The following is a 21,151-nucleotide window of genomic DNA, read 5'->3' on the forward strand; positions in this document are numbered from 1 at the left end:
AAATGTGAATTAATCCACATGAGTACCAAAAGGAATCCGCTAAATTTCGGTTACACGAAAATGACAGAAATCTAAAGGTTGTAAATTCAACTAATTATTTAGGGGTTATAATTACGAACAACTTAAGTTGGATCGATCACATAGATAATGTTGCTGGGAAAGCAAACCAAAAACCAATTTATTGGCATAACACTGAGAAAATATACAAGTCTACCAAAGAGACTGCCTACACTTGGTTTGTACGTACTCTTCTTGAGTAGTGCTGTGCGGTGTGCGATCCCCATCAGATAGGATCGATGAAGGACATCGTCCGCCCCTGGTAGCTGAGTGGTCAGCGCGACGGATTGTCATACCTAACGGCCCGGGTTCGATTCCCGGCTGGGTCGGAGATTTTCTCCGCTCAGGGACTGGGTATTGTGTTGTCCTTATCATCATTTCATCCCCGTCTACACGCAAGTCGCCGAAGTGGCGTCAACTCGAAAGACTTGCACCAGGCGAACGGTCTACCCGACGGGAGGCCGTAGTTTCACGGCATTTCCATTTCCAATGAAGGACATCGAAAAAGTTCAAAGAAAAGCAGTTTGTTTTATATTGTCGAGAAATAAGAAAGACAAAGTCATAAATATGATGCCTGAATTGGGGTTGCAATCACTAAAACAAAGGCGTTTTTCGTTGCGGCAGGATCTTCTCATGAAATTTCAATCACCAACTTTCTCCTCAGAGTGTGAAAATATTTTGTTAGCGCCAACCTACAGAGGGAGCAACGATCATCATAATAAAATAAGAGAAATCAGGGCTCGCACAGAAAGATTTAAGTGTTCGTTTTCCCCGTGCACTGTTCGAGAGTGAAATAGTAGAGAAATAGCATGAAGATTGTTAGATGAACCATCTGTCAGGCCCTTAATTGTAAATTGCAGAGTAATCATGTAAATGTAGTAGATGCATTACTTATTGTACGCCCCTCATATTATCATTCGTGTCTCTTCGTAAATTTCGTGTCATCCTCCGTGTCAATCTGACACTGAAAAATTGAAACGTTATTCTACCATTGTACCAATGACATATCTAAACAAGAAAAGGTCTTTGACTATGGGCCATATCGGATGTCTTACAGAGATCCGGAAGGTAGCGGGTTGCGAGAACAGGTCAAACAACGCTTTCGGCACCCTTGTTCCGAGGTTGCAGCGACTGCAGTGGGCTTGTGTTTTCCGACCACTTTGTAGGAGCTGCAGGTACTGTGGATCTTCCGGCCAAGCAGTTTTGCACCGTGGGCTTTCCGATCAGAACCTCCCCCGCTGCTCAGTTACGCCACTCGTTCACCACTAGCGTGCGTGTTGTCACAATCAGTCAGGCAGTGTAGATTTGTAGCCTAAGCTACATGTCTTACGGACATGTCCGAAAGAACGGACACAGCTCATTCATATAATGATTCGCCTCGACAGGCAACGAATCCACCACATTCAGTACGGATGCACAATTACGTCCGACCTCCTGTGGGAATCTCCAAGTAGCGAGTATGGAGGACCTGGACAGGGACTGGGGACAGGTGAGAGTGTGGGTCGGCCGAGGGGCCTGCTGAGGTAGTTCGCGCAGATGTGACAAACACTGTGCCCGGGTGGAGCAGTGGTTAACGCACCTGCCAAGTAAGAAGGAGATCCCGCTTTCAAATCCCGGTCCGGCACGCATTTGCACTTGTCGCCGTTGATGCCGCACAAAGTCGTGATGTAGCTGGTATCGATAGTCCCTTCCCTTTCCCTTCCTTTTTCTCCTCTCCTCTATAAACTTACATAAAATGTCATGAGTATACGATCGGGCTGTGCCTGAATTCGGGAGTAAGTGCCGAGGCCGTTTAAAAAATACAAATGACAGAATGGTTCAAATGGCTCTGAGCACTATGGGACTTACCTTCTGAGGTCATCAGTCCCCTAGAACTAAGAACTACTTAAACCTAACTAACCTAATACATCACACACATCCATGCCCGAGGCAGGATTCGAACCTGCGACCAAAGCGGTCGCGCGGTTCCAGATTGTAGCGCCTAGAACCGCTCGGCCCGAGGCCACGAAGAAAAGACAGTACCTGTTTTCAAAATTTTTACTGTGAGTTTCAAGAACTGAAAGATAAAGGATAGAACTCCGTCGCAAGTAAGGCAGGCAATGATGATGCCAACACTCCATTATCTAAAGCAAGAAGGGAAGATACTGGGACGACCTAGGATACTGGCACTCGTTTGGATATTCAACTAAGCAAAGGCATTTTGAAATCGTCTGAAGACAATAGTTTTTTTGTAAAACTGACGATGTGTCTGTTCCTGTCAATAGACTCCTGCAGTTCTGTTTCAAAGAAGCGGAGAAAATCCATGTGTAAAAATGATACTGTTTTTATTTTTTATTTATACTGCATTTTACTGTACTGTATTTTTATTTTTATTTTTTATTTATTTGACAGCTGTTCGAAGCAATTCAAGTATCTGCGCACCATATACCTTTACATCCGGAGAAGAGAACCAGAGACAAAGGTGTTTCCTGTTTTATTTTGTTTGCTTCCAGACAAATGTCAAAATACGTATGACCGACTTTTCTCTGGATTGAAGGATAAAATGCTGAGCGACTGGCGTAAATTACCAGTGGGGGAGGTTCTGATCGGAAAGCCCACAGTGCAAAACTGTTTGGCCGGAATATCCACAGTGTACCTGCTACTCCCAGAAAGGGGACGGTCACCGAAAACTGCATTGTTGGTGCCTGTTGGTGTGGCCGAGCGGTTCTAGGATCTTCAGTCTGGAACTGCGCGACCGCTACGGTCGCAGGTTCGAATCCTACCTCGGGCATGGATATGTGTCATGTCCTTAGGTTAGTTAGGTTTAAGTAGTTATAAGTTCTAGGAAACTGATGACCTCAGATGTTAGGTCCCATAGTGCTCAGAGTCATTTGAATCATTTTTTGCGTTGTTTTATTTTGAAAAGCTACAATTAAAGCTACGAAAACTGTTCCCAGAAGCATCGTTTTCCAGTTACCATTATCACTTCAGTCATTATCTGAAGAAGGATATACAAGAACTGCAATTAATGTAGGTCTACAGCGATACAGAAGCCCAATTTTGAGGCCTCATGTGTGATGAAGTGGCCCATCTTCCACCAAACGGTGTTGATAAAATTCGCAGTCTATATAGTCAATCTATGGATGGAAAAATCCAAGTACACCAATTTAAATATGGGATGTTCTTAACCGGTGACACAGGGCGACGAATACGGTTGAAATTTGACATAGGATAATAAACTCTTCAATAAATCAAACAGATCCGAACGTATATTTTCTGACAAATAAGCTGAAAGAAGAAACAGTAAATGCTGTATTTGATATTAAAAATGGCTACATTGGCCTGCTTCTTCAAAAAGAAGAAAATGATACATAGATCTTGATAAGAGGTTAAAATATATTATCTGTATAAGAGTAGGAATTAAAATCCAGGGAGAAGAAATTAAAAATTTGAGGTTCGCCGATGATATTGTAATTCTGTCAGAGACAGCAAAGGACCAGGAAAAGCAGTTGAACGGAATGGACAGTTACTTTTGAATGCATTATGGGAGTGAACAGTGATCAATGTCTTACAAAAATTTACTATCAAAAAAAGTCTTGATCACAACTTATTTATTGCGGTGACCGCTTTCGACCATCACTAGTAGTGATTCTCCAGCAGAAGGAGGTTCTTACTCATTGGTCTGAAGATGATCACAGTAGTAGTCGAAACCGGTCACCGCAATAAATAAGTTGTGATCAACACTGTTTTTGATAGTAAATTTCCAAAAAAAAGGAATGGACAGTGTCTTGAAAGGAGGATATAAGATGAACATCAACAAAAGCAAAACGAAGATAATGGAATGTAGTCGAATTAAATCGGGTGATGCTGAGGGAATTAGATTAGGAAATGAGGCACTTACAGTAGTAAATGAGTTTCGCTATTTAGGGATAAAAATAAGTGATGATGGTCGAAATAGAGAGTATATAAAATATAGACTGGCAATATCAAGAAAAGCGTTTCTGAAGAAGAGAAGTTTGTTAACCTCGAGTATATATTTAAGTGTCAGGAAGTCGTTTCTGAAAGAATTTGTATGGAGTGTAGCCATGTATGGAAGTGAAACGTGGACGATAAATAGTTTAGACAAGAAGAGAATAGAAGCTTTCGAAATGTGGTGCTACGGAAGAATGCTGAAGATTGGATGGGTAGATCACATAATTAATGAGGAGGTATTAAATAGAATTGGGGAGAAGAGAAATTTGTTGCACAACTTGACTAGAAGAAGGGATCGGTTGGTAGGTCATGTTCTGAGGCATCATGGGATCACCAATTTAGTACTGGAGGGCAGCGTGGAGGGTAAAAATCGTAGAGGGAGACCAAGAGATGAATACACTAAGCAGATTCAGAAGGCTGTAGGTTTGTAGGTTGCAGTAGGTACTGGGAGATGAAGAAGCTTGCACAGGATAGAGTAGCATTGAGAGCTGCATCAGACCAGTCTCTGGACTGAAGACCACAACAACAGCAAAAGTCACCTGTTGTGACGATTCCAGACGGCTTCATCGACGGTTTTCTCATTCCCATCCACTAGCCTTGGGGTACCTTAAGGGTATGCGATAACCGCCCCTTGACATTACTCAACAGCGACTCAAAGGTCTTTAACTCGGTGTTGGCTGCGCGGCTTAAACGGAGAGCTCAGTACGTGGTTTCCCCCTATCAAACTTCTTTGGGGGTGCCAATAACATCTGCATTGCCCTCTGTCCCTATCGGGACACAATCGCTCTTGCTCAGACCCGTCGTATGCCTGGACGTTTGGCAGCTCTTGACTTCAGCCAGGTGTTCGATCGGGTCGATCACGACTACCTGAAAGGGGTGTTTCGCAATATGGGCTATCCTGATAATACCGTCGACGTCGTAATGTGTCTCCTTGATGGAGCTACGTCTCGTATACTCTACAATGGCCGTGTTACTCCTTCGATCTCAATCCGTCGATCAGTCCGCCAAGGCTCGTAGATCTCCGCACTGCTGTATGCTTTCTCCAAGGAACCGTTGTTCTGCGGCCTCCGTCAAAGCCTCTCTGGGATGTCACTTGGTGACCATGTATTCAGCTGCACTTCTTATTTAGACGATCTCGTCATCGTTCTTCATAGTGGTGCTGAGGTGAGGGAGTCACTGGCATGGATTGCAACGTACGGCGGAACTTCTGGTATGTGCCTTAACGTCCACAAATCTAGCGCCATGGCTACAGGTGCGGGACTCCCTGCGGACAGTGCTACTCCTTTGCCTGTAGTTGTTACTATCCGATGTTTAGGAATCGGTTTTGCAAGTGATCTGTGGCGGATAATTGCCCTCGACTGCCAACGTCTACTATCCTAGATACGAGCTGGGCTCTTAGATCATCGTTTACGAGCACTCGATCTTCTGCAACAGACACCGTACGTAAATGTATATTTGGCGTTACGTATTCCTCACGTGGCACAGACACTTCCTATTCCGCCACCCATGGCCTGCCATATGGTAGCGGCATTGGGTTCATTTGTTTGCCATGGCTTGCTGTTCAAGATAAGGTACGAGACCCTCACCCTCCCGTGGTGCGGAGGCGATTTAGGTCTGTGTCATGTGTCTGACAGAGCAGTAACCCATTTCACTGGCCCTCACATGACGTTGTGGTGCCTTAGTCCTACATGCCTTAATAGCCTATTGCTGGAGGCCCTTGCACCACACTGTCTGTCATCACCTGTCCAGCTTTCGGAAATCCCGCCGCCCTCCTTTTACTTCCGCTATTTTTTCCTTGAACTCTGCTACACCCGTACTTTGACACTGCCAGCGCACTTGACATCCAGAAGGCGATCTATGGTTTCCTTCAGCATCACAGGTCACCGAATGTGTTTCAGGGCAAGCATCCCCACGTCGACTGGCATGCCGTTTGGCGATCGGTGTGCGCTCCTTATCTTGAAACTGGCGTCCAGTCTGCATGGTACCTTGCTGTCAATTGGAAGCAAGTATGCCGGTCACGCCTTCACAGGATTCACACCCCATTGTGAGTCACCTATGATGTTTTGGACACAGACGAGCACCGCCCGGTGTGCAAATCGATAAGAGGTGTCTGGTTCTTGGTGCGACAGATGTTGTCCCTAATTACCCGTACTACTCATCATCACGTGCCTGATCAACTGCTCCTCTTTCTCGACGCATGATACTTCCCACAAGCGAAAACGAATTCTGTAAAGTGGATCTGTGGATACGCTTGTTTGCTGGTGGCGAGAAAAGTATCCTCGATTTTTGGCAGTTCCTTAATGAACGCCATTGTGCAAACTATACGTCGATAGCCTCAACGACTCTGAAGTCTTGCTGCGCCCTCCTCCTCGCGACGCCGGTTTCCTGCTATTGTCGGTGGAATTGATGTTAAAATAAATAAATAAATAAACACAGAAACAAAAATAAAAACGAAAGAAAAGGAAAATAAGTAAATGAACGATGTTCATTGTACCTCTGCTCCACGTTCCTTACGCTTTCCTTGGTTCTTCGAGCGTGGGAACGGGGCATGGCGGCCAGGCCTCGGGTTGCGACCGCTGCCCACTTTTGCCCCCACCCCTCCCTTTGGGCGCAGGGAAGGTTCCTTAAAAAATAAGTGGCTATTGCACCTGCCTAGTAAGCACTATCACGCGTTCGATTCCCGGCCTGTGTACAAATTTTCACTCGCCGCTTCAGTCTATATAGATAAAATCTTATATATATTGTTTATTACTCATCTTTCCCTAGAGCTCGCACCAATTTTCCTGAAAATTTTGAACATCTTGCAGCAATTTACATTGTCGAAAGCTTTTTCTGGGCCTGCAAATTCTAGGAAAGTGCCATACCCAAGGTTTCTCTGCAGGTGCCGTCCTTGTGCCTATGTTTGTTTGTTCAGTTTATGTGATTTTTCATTTCACAGATGTCTATTCCTCTCCATCTGACCTGCCTGTCACGGTATTCTTTATTACAGTATCTACAGGTCAAGAGAACTTAAACAATCCTTATCATTCCTCAGTTCTGTAATACTCCACTTCTTTGTACTTTGATTCTTCTGAACGATTCTGTTAAACATCGATCTACACTTCATCATTATGAAATTGTGATTCTAGTATATATATGCTGCTGGGTGCGCCTTACAACCTAATGCCTATTTTCGGAATATCTGTACGATCACACTGTAGTGCAGGTGAACTCTTCCCACGTCCTCAGGCCAAATATCTCATCCTCCTGTGATTTTTGAACAATGTACCGCTATTACAAGCACCTTAGGAAGCTGAAATTAGATCATTATTCAATAATTTTGTCATCAACAGTAACTTTTCACCAGAAGTCACTTTCCTATTAAACCAATCGTCTTTTTCTTTAGCCTATAAAATTAATTTATTTTAGTTATCTTATACAACTCAGTCTCCTTTGTAAAACATTTTCGTTATTTCTGCGGATCACTTGATTGTCGGTATACACAAGGCTTCTAAAGTATTTTCCAGCTTGTGTTTTCGCTAATGATTTCGTACAGGCAGAGTTTCAATAACATCAGAGGCACATTCAACTACCCGCGGCGCGACATCTCACGGATGTGCTTCGTCTGTAGAGTGCTCGTAACGCAACCAGTGGACATCTTGAGTACTGACAAATCTCTAAACAGATAGGGCTGAAAGGATCCCACACAACAGACAAAGGCAAAACAAAATAATAATTATTTACATAAACGGAGCAATTTTCTCAAATGGTGACGTGGACTATGAACTAATAAAGGTTTCTCGGGCTTCCAGCTGAGTCAAGTGGTTTAAAATCCGCAAGCTTTCGGCCGAGTACTCCTCGGCCATTGTCAGGTGGTGACTTTCTGGTTGCTGCTGCCGTCCTTATATAGCCGCGCTGCTTTCCGTGACGTCACTGGTACCCGCTCCGACACCGTATACGGTAATGTTTGCTTTGTGCAGCCGCCGCGCCCGCTTCAGCCTTCCGATGGCCGGGTCCCACGATGTGCTTAGCTGCAGTCCGCCGTCTTTATTGAGCGTGTTGTCACAAATTTTTATTTTCATCACTTCTTTTATTATGCTGTCCCAAATACTGTTAGTCCGTGTGATAATAGATGTCTCTTCGAATGCAATACGATGACCGTTTTCTAATGCATGCTCTGCTACCGCTAATTTCTCTGGGTACCGTAGACGAAAACATCTCTCGTGTTCTACACAGCGCTGTCCAATAGCACCCACAACCCGTCCGATATAGAACCGACCACACCCATATGGTATTTTATATACTCCTGGAGTTATGAGGCCTACGTCGTCTTTCACAGGCCTCCAGAGTTGTCAGATTTTTGCTGGAGCCCTGAAGACCGAATCGATTTTATGCCTCTTTAGGAGCCGGCTTATCTTTCCTGTTATTGAGGGACAGAACGGCAAGAACGCAAACTTCTTCGAGTCCTCCTTAGAGTCTTTCTGCTTACGTATTTTCGGAAAGATAGCTTGAGAAATCTGGGGTTGTTGTAGCCGTTTTCCTTGAATACTTTCCGTAAGTCGCTCAGTTCCTTCGGCAAGATTTCAGAATCTGAGACGATTTCGGCACGATTCACTAAGGTCCTCATAACAGAACTTTTCTGCCACGGATGGTGATAGCTGTTAGCGTGCAGATATCGGTCTGTGTCGGTGGTTTTCCGGTAAATGCTGTGGCTGAGACACCCATTTCCTTTGCGGCGGACGAGGACATCAAGGAATGGCAAGGCACCATCTATCTCCATCGTGAACTTGATGTAGCCGCGGATATTGTTGATGTGGTCCAAGAATTTCCCAGCTTTTCACGTCCATGAGACCAGACAACGAACGTGTCGTCGACGTAACGATAAAAGCAACTAGGGTTTTCAGGAGCCTTGTCCAGGACGATGTTTTCAAAGTACTCCATGAACAGATTGACTACAACTGGGGCTAATGGGCTTCCCATCGAAACACGGTCCATCTACTTGAAATATTCTCCATCATACAACAAATACGATGACGTCAGAGAATGCTTGAATAAATCCTCAACACTGTCGTCAAATAACTGGGAGAGCGGATCTATAGGGTCATTAATGAAACGCGCATGAAAAATTACACTACATTAAAGCTGACCATAATATCCCCTTCTCCAAGACGCAGGCATTTAATTCAACTGATGAAGTCGGCTGTATTCTTGATGTAGTGCACACAGTGACCAACTTGCGGTGTAAGGAGGTTGGCCAGATGTTTCACGAGTCTGTAAATCGGCGATGCAATGGTGCTCACGATGTAGCGTAGAGGAACATTGTGAACCTTTGGAAGGCTATACAATTTAGGTGGTCGTGGTGCCCGAAGGAGGAGATTTTTGATGACTTTCTCTTCCAGCGAACACCTCTTGAGAAGCTCCAACGTCTTCCTCATTATTCTTGCAGTTGGGTCCTTTGACAGTTTTTGATATGTCTCCTCCTCCAGCATCAACCGAATCTTCGCACTATTGTCGGCTCGTTCCATAATGGCGGCTGCATTGCCCTTGTCAGCTGGCAGGACTACGAGGTGTGGGTCGTTGCGGAGTTCAGGAAGACCGTTACGCTCAGCTCTTGTTATGTTCGAAGTCGGCGGCTTGGATTTAGAAAGAATGCGGCTCGTTTCTCAGCGAATTGCTTCAAATGTTCGAATGTTTAAATGTGTGTGAAATCTTATGGGACTTAACTGCTAAGGTCAACAGTCCCTAAGCTTACACACTACTTAACCAGAATTATCCTAAGGTCAAACACACAGTCCCATGCCCGAGGGAGGACTCGAACCTCCGCCGGGACCAGCCGCACAGTCCATGACTGCAGCGCCTAAGACCGCTCGGCTAATCCCGCGCTACGCGAATTTCTTCCGCAGCTTGACTGGGCATCTTGTGAACTGCTTGTTCCACGCCACTTATTATGTCAGCAAAAGGAATACTCTGCGGCGAAGGTGCATAATTAAGTCCCTTCTTGAGAGCCGACATGGCACCCGCGTCGAAGTTTCTTGTCGTCATGTTGATAACGACGCGTTCTGTTATTTACCGCTCTGCTCCATGCTGTTGCTGTGAAAGCCGGCCAAATTTCCCTTTCTGCCTTTCCGTGGTTGTTCTCTGTGATGACATTTGTTGTGCTACTGTGGCTGCATCAATCCATTCCCAATCCAAAGCCGAAAGTGGCTCCGACAACCGCAAGTGGACGGCCATTAGCTCACGTCCGTTTGTATCAAACTGCTTTCTAGTATGCTGTATCCTCTCTCGGTGTCGCCATTGTTAGCTATAACCGCTGATACACGCCTCGGCATTGAATCAAAGAGGCTCTGAATGCGTTGTTGGGGTACAGCAGTCCATGCTGCTTCCACATATTGCCATAGTAGATTCAGTGGAGCAGCGGGTGGTGTACCCCGGGGCAGTGGTTCCGCAATCACCGACCAGACGTTTTCGATAGCAGAGAGATCGGGAGATCAACGAGGCCAAGGTAGCAATGTAATCCGATGGGTGACGAAGACGCATTGAACGTTGCATTCCAAGTGTGGTCGCGCATTATCCTGTTGTAATGTGGCCGTCAACAAGTTTCGAAGGTTTGGTAGGATAACAGGCTCCACACTTCAGAAATGTAGCGCTGACTGGTTGGTGCAGCGGCAATGCATACTAGGGAGAGTAATACCGGCTGCAGGACTAGTATGACGAGGCATAACCCAACAATTCAACAGCCACGACAGTATCTCCAGATTCTAATCCGACCATCGTGGTGGCACAGGCAGAGTCGGAATTCCATTCGGTTGTCCGTGTCCGTCGTTCATCACACCATTGCCGGCGCAAACGCCTGTAACGTTGACTCAGTGCTAAACGCAGCATTGGAAACCTTGCCGACAGTCCACTCTTTTGCGAACGATATCGAATGGTACGCGTAGACAACAGACTGAATTTGTTTTGATATGGTTGGTGATGTGAAAGAGCGATGCATCACTGCCCTGCGCAAAATCTGCCTGTCATCACGTGTAGTGCTGCAACAAAGTGAGTGCAGTCGATCCCGTCGGTCCGTCGTTCCCTCTTGCATCCAGCGACTACAGATCCGCATCACAGTTGCTTGGTTCCGTCCGACACGATAACCGATTTCTCCGAAGGATAATCCGCAATCCCTATAGGCAACTATACCTCCTCGGTCGAACTTCGAAACGTGCCCGAAAGACGCTCGTTGTCTTCTACTAGGCATACTGAAGCTTCTTACGCAAAACAACCGGTCTACCGGCCGTCCTTTCCCCCCTTTACATAGCGCTTGCAAGTGGCGTTACTGGCGCCCGTATTGTGCACCAGCGCTGAATTGCTAATCAAGTGCATCTCTCGTCAGCGCAAACGCATGCTGCAAATTTCATCTGATTTGGATTTTGGGTGGCCAATAGTGTAGAAACTGTAAATGGTCCTAATCGAAAAGCTGCGTAAGTTTTGACCGAATACTTTCAAATTTTGGCACAATGTTACAAGTGAATAGACATGTGTTTTTATATGCCTGTTTTAATGCATGTAATATATATTTTTTATAAATTTAGTAATATAGAAACGTTGTTACAAAAAGGACACAAGTAAATAAGAACCTAAAAATATGCCTGTATTAGAATGCAACATTGTGTCAAAATTTCAAAGAAATCGGTCAGGAACTTTCAGAAATTAACGATTTTGAACTAACGAACATTTACATTTTTATTTATGTAGACAACCTGTAATAAGGCACGCTTTTCTGTGGCTCAGTCTGCTTAAATGGAAAAGAAAGAAAAGAGAAAGCATACGCTTCTAACACGCATGGGAATTGGATAAACGTCCTAATTTTCTTCTATCCCCGGTCTCTATCCACTCCCCTTCCACCTTTCTTTGTCCATCTCCTCCTCTCCCCTCTCTCAGTCCACCACCTCCTCCCCCCTTTCTCTGTTCATTTTCTCCTCCCCCTCTCTCCATTCCTCCTATCCCCTCTCTCTGTACATCTCCTTCTTCCCATGTTATACGTCCAATTCCTCCCATGCCTCTGCCCATCTCCTGTTCCCCCATCCCTCTGGGTTTGTGTTTTGTTTATTGTTACTTTAAAGTCAGATTCCTTAGCAGTATGCTAATTATGAACCTATAAGTCACAAATACAACTTTCCTATTTGCTACAACATTTCACTATTGCATATTACCTCCATATGTGTCTAAACGTTTATTTGAAGTAAATCAGAAAGTTTCACTTTGAGACTCTTGATAACAATGTTTGCCCTTTATATATTACATAGATATATATTTATATATTATTTGCTTTAAAAATATGCATTTACTGAAGAATTAGGTACCTAAAAACTCGCACGTATTACAATTCAACATTGTGTCAACATTTTAAAGTAATCGGTCAACAACTTTCGGAGATTAGCAATTCTGAAGAAACCAACATTTACAGTTTTGTAACATTTGTCCTTCTGTTACATATATATTACATATATATCTCACAGCGTTCCAGTTCGTGTATAAAACAACTGAGTATTTGAATGCAACGTTCTGTCAAAATTTCAAAACAATTCATTAAGAACGATCAGAGATTTGAGATTTTGAAGAAACGAACGTCTACGTTTGTACTTATATAGCAACTACAAATGTTCCTAATCGCAAATCTCCAAACGTTTCTGACCAAATACTTTGAAATATTGACACAACATTTCATCTGAATATGCATCTGTTCTTATACACCAATTTTTAAATATACCTAATATCCAATTTTGTATAAATTTAATAATTGAGAAATGTAGATACAAAAATCTCAAATAGTTATATACACACACACACACACACACACACACACACACACACATACACACACACCAGAAACTACACTTGTAGTAGAATGCAACATTGTGTCAAAATTTCAAAGCGATAGGTCAAGAACCTTCAGCTACACATTTTTATTTATATAGACTAACAGATGTCTTTACAGTGCATACTGTTTTGAAATTCCTTTGCAATCTAAACTGAAACCTTAAAACTGCACTTAATCTGATATTTTCAATTACATCCCAAACTTGAATTTTAAACTGAAATCTTAAACACTCATTTTAACTTTCATTTCAAACTTAAATTTCATATGATAATTTTAAACTTGCATTTTTAAACTCTAGTCTTAAATTGAGATTATAAACTGAACTTGTAAGCTGATATCTTAAACTCAAGAACCAGAAGAGTTAAAAAGTGGCTTAAACTTTAGAGCATTTTGAATATTTGTGATGTTTTTCTTTTTCTGTGTATAAAGTGATCTATTGCTTACAAAGTCGAATAGCTCATTTAAGTTTATTAAACTATACAAGAATGAAATCAAGACGAAGGATAACATTTCTGATTTTGAAGTTATTGCAACAATGTATGGTAAGAAAATTAAATATATTTCAGTTGACAGATCTAAAATTTGCTTAGCTGGCAAATATTTCAAAGAGACTTTTCAAAGTGGTGTTAAAGTGCTAAATGATAATCTCGTTTTCGTAACATATGAGGGTATGAATATAAATGACAGTACGTGTATTCCTTATGCTGAATTTTTTTAAGATGTTATTTCTAAAGAATTTGAAATTTACATTTTTTTTATTTTCTATATATTTTAAGATTTCATGTATTTTTGGAAAATTTTTGGTAGTTCTGTATATTTTTGTGTATTCTTAGTATTCTGTTTTTTTAAAAATCAAAAAAAGGTGGGGGCGCAGTAAATATCAAATGGGACTATAAGATAACTTTCACATGGATCTTCTTGGTAGTTTTGTATATTTCTGTATATTCTGTCTTTTTCTTTCTTTTTTTAAGGGGGGGCACAGTAAATATCAAATTATCAAATGGGACTATAAGATAACTATCACATGGATCTTATGAAATGAAGTGAGCTGACAGATCCCTTTATATCTACGTTTCTTGTATTTGCTCCAGTCCTAAACTAACACCTAGAAGGAAGAGAAAAACATAGAGATAGAGAAAAATGAGGCAAGAATCTAAAAAGTGTCTAAGATACTGAGAAACAATCTGGGCATTTCAGACTCGTGCATATGAAGTCAGAAGAAAATTTAGAGCTACCACTATTTCAAGAAGTAGCCTATCTTTCTATTTTTAAAACTGGGTAAATGTGTAAGTTCTCTTGTGTTGTACAGTAAGTTATTCTGTAGCCAGGTACTTGCAACACAGCATTTGATGTTAACACCTGTTTTGTGAAGGTGGCGCGGAGAAGCGGGGGAGGGGAGGGGAGTCTGAACGTCTGACGTTAAAAGTAATTTAGATCGCGAGGAATGTGCATTTAGTGATTGCTGTCACTGTATAACTGAGGACAAAAGTTAAGGGGGGAGGGGGGGGGGGATCATCTTCACCTGGTACGCAACCAGAAGGGTTTCCTGTAGTAAGCCGTAAGGCGACTCATAACGCAGTCAGGAACGCCCTCTGTATCTATAACGTGCAACGTGCTAATGCAAAGACTGCTGAAACCGGAGGTCGAATGCGCGTGTTCTATAAGCCAAATATTAATTTATTTCAGGAAGTGAATAAAACTTTTCTTCTCCAGTATCGAGGAAAGAGCTTTAGAGTCGTGCAACTGCCTTCCATTAAACGCGTAAAGCGACTAACTTTCTCACACGTGACAGCACAGGCAGGATTAGGCACGCAAGAGCGTGCGCCGCGCTTTTCATCTTCGTCACGCACGATGCACGCACCACGCCGCCGCCTCCATGTTAACTGCCCATTCACCAGCTGTCAGCGCCCCGCCAGCAACCCTTGATACGAAATACATTGCTCGTATTTCACACGCAACAATGCGGCAGTGAACACGCCCAGCGAAGTCTCGGATTTGTACGACCGCACGGTGGAAAGCCGCATTTCGTGGCGGGAATATCAAAGCAACGCAACGAACCGATTACAAAATGTTGCATGCCTAGCTCCAGCAGTGGCGGTGTATTTTAAAGAGGGAGAAACGTCGTACTAAATTTCCACCCAAATGAGTCATTACGAACTACGTATTTCTACGCTTCTCATAGTAGCCTTGAAGAGTCCAGGAACCACAAAATACAGGAAAGAATCTGACCAGCCGCTCGCCTTGAAGTTCAACTCCGGAAGGGAACGTCGTTGGACTGCTCCGTTATGACCGACAAGTCCAGAAAATTCTATTTTAATGTTTTCTTCTCGGACGACTATCGGATGAAAGAAGTCGCAACACCAAGAAGCAGTTGTCCGACGCAAACGAAAGTTGGTAGGCGTTTTCCTACATCTGAAAGATGATGTTTATTCAAACTTTGTGCCAGTAGCACTAGAGTGGTGCTAGTAGTGCTACTATGAGGATGCAAATCAGGTTTACTTTTGAATACACGCTGTAACGTTTGTAAGCGTTAGTTACCTCTGAGACTGGGGGTGGCGAGTTCACGTTATTCAAGAATGTCCTTAAGGCAACAAAGACGCCATTATCAACACCTCACTGAGTTTGAACGACGTCGTGTAATAGGACTATGGCAAGCTGGACGTACCTACTGCGATGCTGCACAGCGACTTGGCAGGAACGTAGCCATTGTACATGTTTGCTAGCAGCGGTGGGAGAAAGACCGGACGTCCACGTGGCACCAACAAGAAAGAAGACCACAGCGTTCAGCTTATGGTTCTGTTGCATCTGCAGCAGCAATTTCTGAAGCCGTTGGCGCCACAGTGACAGAATGAACTTTTACAGACCGGTTACTACAACGAGAGCTCCGAGCCAGGTGCCCTGTTGCGTGCATTCCACTGACCCCAAACCACTGCGTCTGCGACTTGGTGGTATCAAATGAGCTGATTGGAGGGCAGGCTACAGGTCTGTTGTGTTTTCTGATGAAAGCCAGTTCGTCCTTGGTGCCAGTGATGGCCGAGTACTGGTCAGAAGGGAACCAGTAGAGGGCCTGCAACCAACCTGTCCGCGTGGTTGACTCAATGGACCTGCACTTGGAGTTAAATCTACATCTACATTTATACTCCGCAAGCCACCCAACGGTGTGTGGCGGAGGGCACTTTACGTGCCACTGTCATTACCGCCCTTTCCTGTTCCAGTTGCGTATGCTTCGCTGGAAGAACGGCTGCCGGAAAGCCTCCGTGCGTGCTCGAATCTCTCTAATTTTACATTCGTGAACTCCTCGGGAGGTATAAGTAAGGGGAAGCAACATATTCGATACCTCATCCAGAAACGCACCCTCTCGAAACCTGGCGAGCAAGCTACACTGCGATGCAGAGTGCCTCTCTTGCAGAGTCTGCCACTTGAGTTTGCTAAACATCTCCGTAACGCTATCACGCTTACCAAATAACCCTGTGACGAAACACGCCGCTCTTCTTTGGATCTTCTCTAACTCTTCTGTCAACCCAACCTAGTACGGATCCCACACTGATGAGCAATACTCAAGTGTAGGTCGAACCAGTGTTTTGTAAGCCACCTCCTTTGTTGATGGACTACATTTTCTAAGGACTCTCCCAATGAATCTCAACCTGGCACCCGCCTTACCAACAACTAATTTTATATGATCACTCCACTTCAAATCGCTCCGTGCGCATACTCCCAGATATTTTACAGAAGTAACTGCTACCAGTGTTTGTTCCGCTATCATATAATCATACAATAAAGGACCCTTCTTTCTATGTATTCGCAATACATTACTTTTGTCTATGTTAAGGGTCAGTTGCCACTCCCTGCACCAAGTGCCTATCCGCTGCAGATCTTCCTGCATTTCGCTACAGTTTTCTAACGCTGCTACTTCACTGTATACTACAGCATCATCCGCGAAAAGCCGCATGGAACTTCCGACACTACCTACTAGGTCATTTTTATATATTGTGAAAAGCAATGGTCCCATAACACTCTCCTGTGGCACGCCAGAGGTTACTTTAACGTCTGTAGACCTCTCTCCATTGAGAACAACATGCTGTGTTCTGTTTGCTAAAAACTCTTCAATCCAGCCACACAGCTGGTCTGATATTCCGTAGGCTCTTACTTTGTTTATCAGGCGACAGTGCGGAACTGTATCGCCTTCCGGGGCGCGATTTCTTATGTCAGCAGGAGCAATCTCCTGGTTATCCCCCTAACCCTGACTGTAAATTTGTCCACCAGTCTGAGGATTCGACTTGTTGTCTTGGCCCTCCAGGAGATTTTTTCCGACATGATAACACTCGCCCACATGCCGCTGTTGTAACCCAACACGCTCTAGAGAGTGTCGACATGTTGCCTTAGCCTGCTCGATCACCAGATCTGTCTCCAATCGAGCACATATCGGAGATCATCGAACTCCAGCGTTATTCACAACCAGCATCAACAGTCCCTGTATTGACCAATCAGATCTAACAGACACGGAACTCCACCCTACAAACTGACATCCGGGACCTGCACAACACACGTTTGCATGCTTGCATTCAACATTATGGCGATTACACCTGTTATTACTGTACCAGCATTTCACATTTGCAATGGCTTACCTCGCGTTTACATTAACCTGTGATGTTGCAATATCAATCACTTCAGTACGTTACCTAAACAAATGTATTCCCAAAATTTCATTACTCTACATTCACTATTTTTTGGTGCTGTAATTTTTTTCCACCATTGTACAAGCGAAAGAACGAGGCAACTTGTAGGCGACTATCCATGTGGCGACTGATTCCTTGCAGGCAGAGATTGGCCTTGACTGTTGTTGTGTCAAAATGGTTCGGATCGGATCTGTTGGTCAGGCTGTTTGCTACATGCTTGCAACCGTTCGACTCAGAATTGCTCTCCAGAATGTTTAGGTCTCTGCACCTATCGCATGCCTCCAGGTTTTTACACAATTGTCGCCTGTACAATATATTCAATGCGAAATGAAGACAATAAACAAAATGCTCCAGTTTTTAAACGCAGTGCAGCCAGTGTTAAAGGTCTGACTGGATTTCTGTTAGGTGCTTTATTGGATCTGCACGTTGTTGCACTTTGGACCTTTGAGTTCCCGGCTGCACTTAGACAATGATAGTTTGGTCCCTAGCAAAGGCTACAATTTTCTTCCACTCGTACAAACTTCTAGAGCACTGAGATTGTTTCTTGATCATAGTCATCCCCGGAGTCTTCCAGAATAGTTAGTGGTGCGGGGCATCTTGTGCCAGTCTCGAGGTCACGTTGTTCCGATGTATTCGAGGCTATTTTTGGTGTCTCGTAGTGAGTCAGATTCGTGGTACAGACGCTCTTGATTGTAGTTTTGAGTAATGGCACTATATGTTCTTCGTGTAACGACATGATTCTGGTTGGTGGAGGATGCTCATGGGATCCAGTGAAGAACTCCTTTTGTATCCAATGTAGTGTTTTCATCCTCGTTTTGCTGACTGGCGCTTATGGTATGCAACCAAACTTAAGTGGTGGTAAGATTACTGATTCGTGGAGTCTCAGTTTTGTTTCTGTGCCTAAGTCTTTTTTTATGAAGGGGGGATAGAGTTCTATTGACTGTTTTTGTCCTTTCTGTGCTATATATTCAACGCGTTTACGGAAAAACAGTTTTGGTGTAATGTTTTCTTATGTGCCGATAGTTCGTTTCTGATCTCCACGGAATTCTGGTATTCTTTACGGTGACGTAGGCTCGCAAAATTGGCCTCTTCTTTGTAAAGAACTTAAGTCGATAGTGAAGCAACAAAGCGAAAACTTGCTGCAACCAGTCTTTAGCGTAATTTCTAATCTGGGCCGAGAAATGTTACAGCTGTCACGCACCAATCAGTAAGTATGAATGGCACGTAGACCAGTTCTGTGTTGCTCGACTTTATCGGACATAAATAAGACAATTTGTAGGTCATACGTCAGAAAGACTTTGTCATTACAACACAATAATCTATAGCTCCTCAGACATGAAAGTTTCGTTAGCCAATATAGTGAATAAGGAACTTTTGTCCTCTTATGCGCATTTCATTGCGTATACTTATGTTAAGAACTGTCTAATCGTCTAGTGATTCAAGAGACGTATATTCTTCGGTAATAGGATCGAATAACACTAAAGGAAAATTTAAAACTATATAGAATACATTTTACTCAAATCGGTTTTCGAGATACAGCTATGTGAACCAAAACGTTGTGTCAGCTATACCAACTGTTCGCTACGTTCACACATCTTACACAAATGCTAAATTAGCTTTTAAATTAATAGACCAGCTCTACATTAGCCCTGAAGCATGTGTCTTTGCCCCAAAGATAAAATTTCAGGACATTGGATAGGATTGAGTTTTAGATACAATTTCTCATACGATTTCCGAATTTAACATCGCTTTTCCTGTAGCTGTCAGGGATCGCAAATGTTCTGTAAACTGAAAAACCAGAAACATTACTAGAGCTTCGAACAGAAACTGGTAAACGTAAAATAAATGAAAATTTACCGACACTCTTTTGTCTTTGTATAGTACTCTGGATCCATGAGCATAGGATGGTATTTGTCATTGTTTGTATTTCACAAGTATGTGATGAAACTTTTCTTCAAGAAACTGGGAAAAACCTCTTTGAAAACTTGTATATTGAATACGCGTTTCTTTAAGAAAATGGGAAAAACATCTTTAAAAACTTGCGTGTTGAATACATGAGAATTGCTTCATTGTGATGCTATATACAACAGAAATAAAAAATTCACAAATGTGTCCCCGAATTTTTGACACCGCAGTGAAAGTCCTTACATAACAACACAACGCTATGATGATGAGGATGTGACATCGAAAAATAGCTCGTCAAATTAAAAATGCTATGCAGACATAAGGTGATTTTCCTTTTAAGTTTTCCAAAAAACAAAAAAAGATGAATTTCTCCACATCTCTATGTTAGGAGCCCATGTTTCCCATAGAAAAGACCTTCCCATAATTCTACAAGTGACCAACATCAGCGGTATAGACCTACAATAATATTGGCTTTTTCGACGGCTCCAGTGACTTACGATAAGCTGCTGCTAATATGAGAGCAACTTCTTGCTCATAATCTATATAGAACTGTATAAGTGTCTCACAGGTTCAGGGCCCACGGCCCTCGATAACGATGACCGGGTTATTAACGACTCTTGATTTTGTTCTGTCGCTAGATTTTAGTTGATTTTTTGATTTATTATCTCTTACCTGAATATCTGTTCTTTCGGCTTTTGCTTAGAGATCAAGATTGGCGAATAAATATTTTTGTATTTCATTCTATTATTATATGAGCTGAGGGCAATTTTTACAAAAGTATGTGATTTGGGTACACCCTCGCAGTATTCTGCGGAGAAACGTCTTGCAGGAAGGAAGAAAGAAGAGGGTTTAGTGTCCCGTCGAGATTGAGGTCCTGGGAAATAGTAACATTTTGAACAAGCACTACTGCAAAATAATTTACAGAAGCTAGAAACAAGGGGTGGTGTAGTGATAGTGTGGAAAGGGATCTCAAGTTTCTGAACACCTTAAGTCAGTCTGCAGTAGCTCATCATTTAATATCCACCGAACTCGTCTGACTGCGTTATGAACTGTAAGACGGCAAGATTTTGCCACCATACGTTTAGTATTCTGTCATATTTATATTAGATGACTGTTTATAATGCGCAGTTGGATTATTAGCTATTTCATTGGTTGATACTGGCCAGCACCATGTACTAACAATATCTGTAGTACTCATGTCTGGGAGTTAATAAGGGCTGTGCACTGACAGAAAAGGCGAAGTGGACCACACCCTCCTCAGAAGCTACTATCGACTATAGAGGGGGTGAGAAGAGAGTTTTGGTGTTTTGCAGGAGTGGACACTGCTCGTGTACTCGTTGACGGGTTCTTTTCAACGTGACGCGGTACTGTCTCTTTCTATTCGGGTGTGCGGCGTCTCCTTGGAGCACTATAGTAATGACTGCTGACGGTGAAGGTACTCTTTCTCGAAGCCTCGACATAATTGTGGCGAAAAGAGCATGCGAGGTTGTTGGACGATGTCGAGAACGATCTTGGTAAAGATGACAAGCAGCCCTTCCTTTACCGTGAGCCTTGCTATTCAGAAGGATTATGTCGTGTATTCTGCAAACGTGTACTAGAGAGGTAGGATGGACGTCAAATGACATCAGCCAATCCGACGTAACCCCCCCGCCCCCCATCCATCACGACTACCGTGTTGCGTAACTACCTAGCAAACGTTTTCGAACGGCGGTAGCACGGA

Source organism: Schistocerca serialis, chromosome 1 (assembly GCF_023864345.2).
Source record: "Schistocerca serialis cubense isolate TAMUIC-IGC-003099 chromosome 1, iqSchSeri2.2, whole genome shotgun sequence".
NCBI lineage: Eukaryota > Metazoa > Arthropoda > Insecta > Orthoptera > Acrididae > Schistocerca > Schistocerca serialis.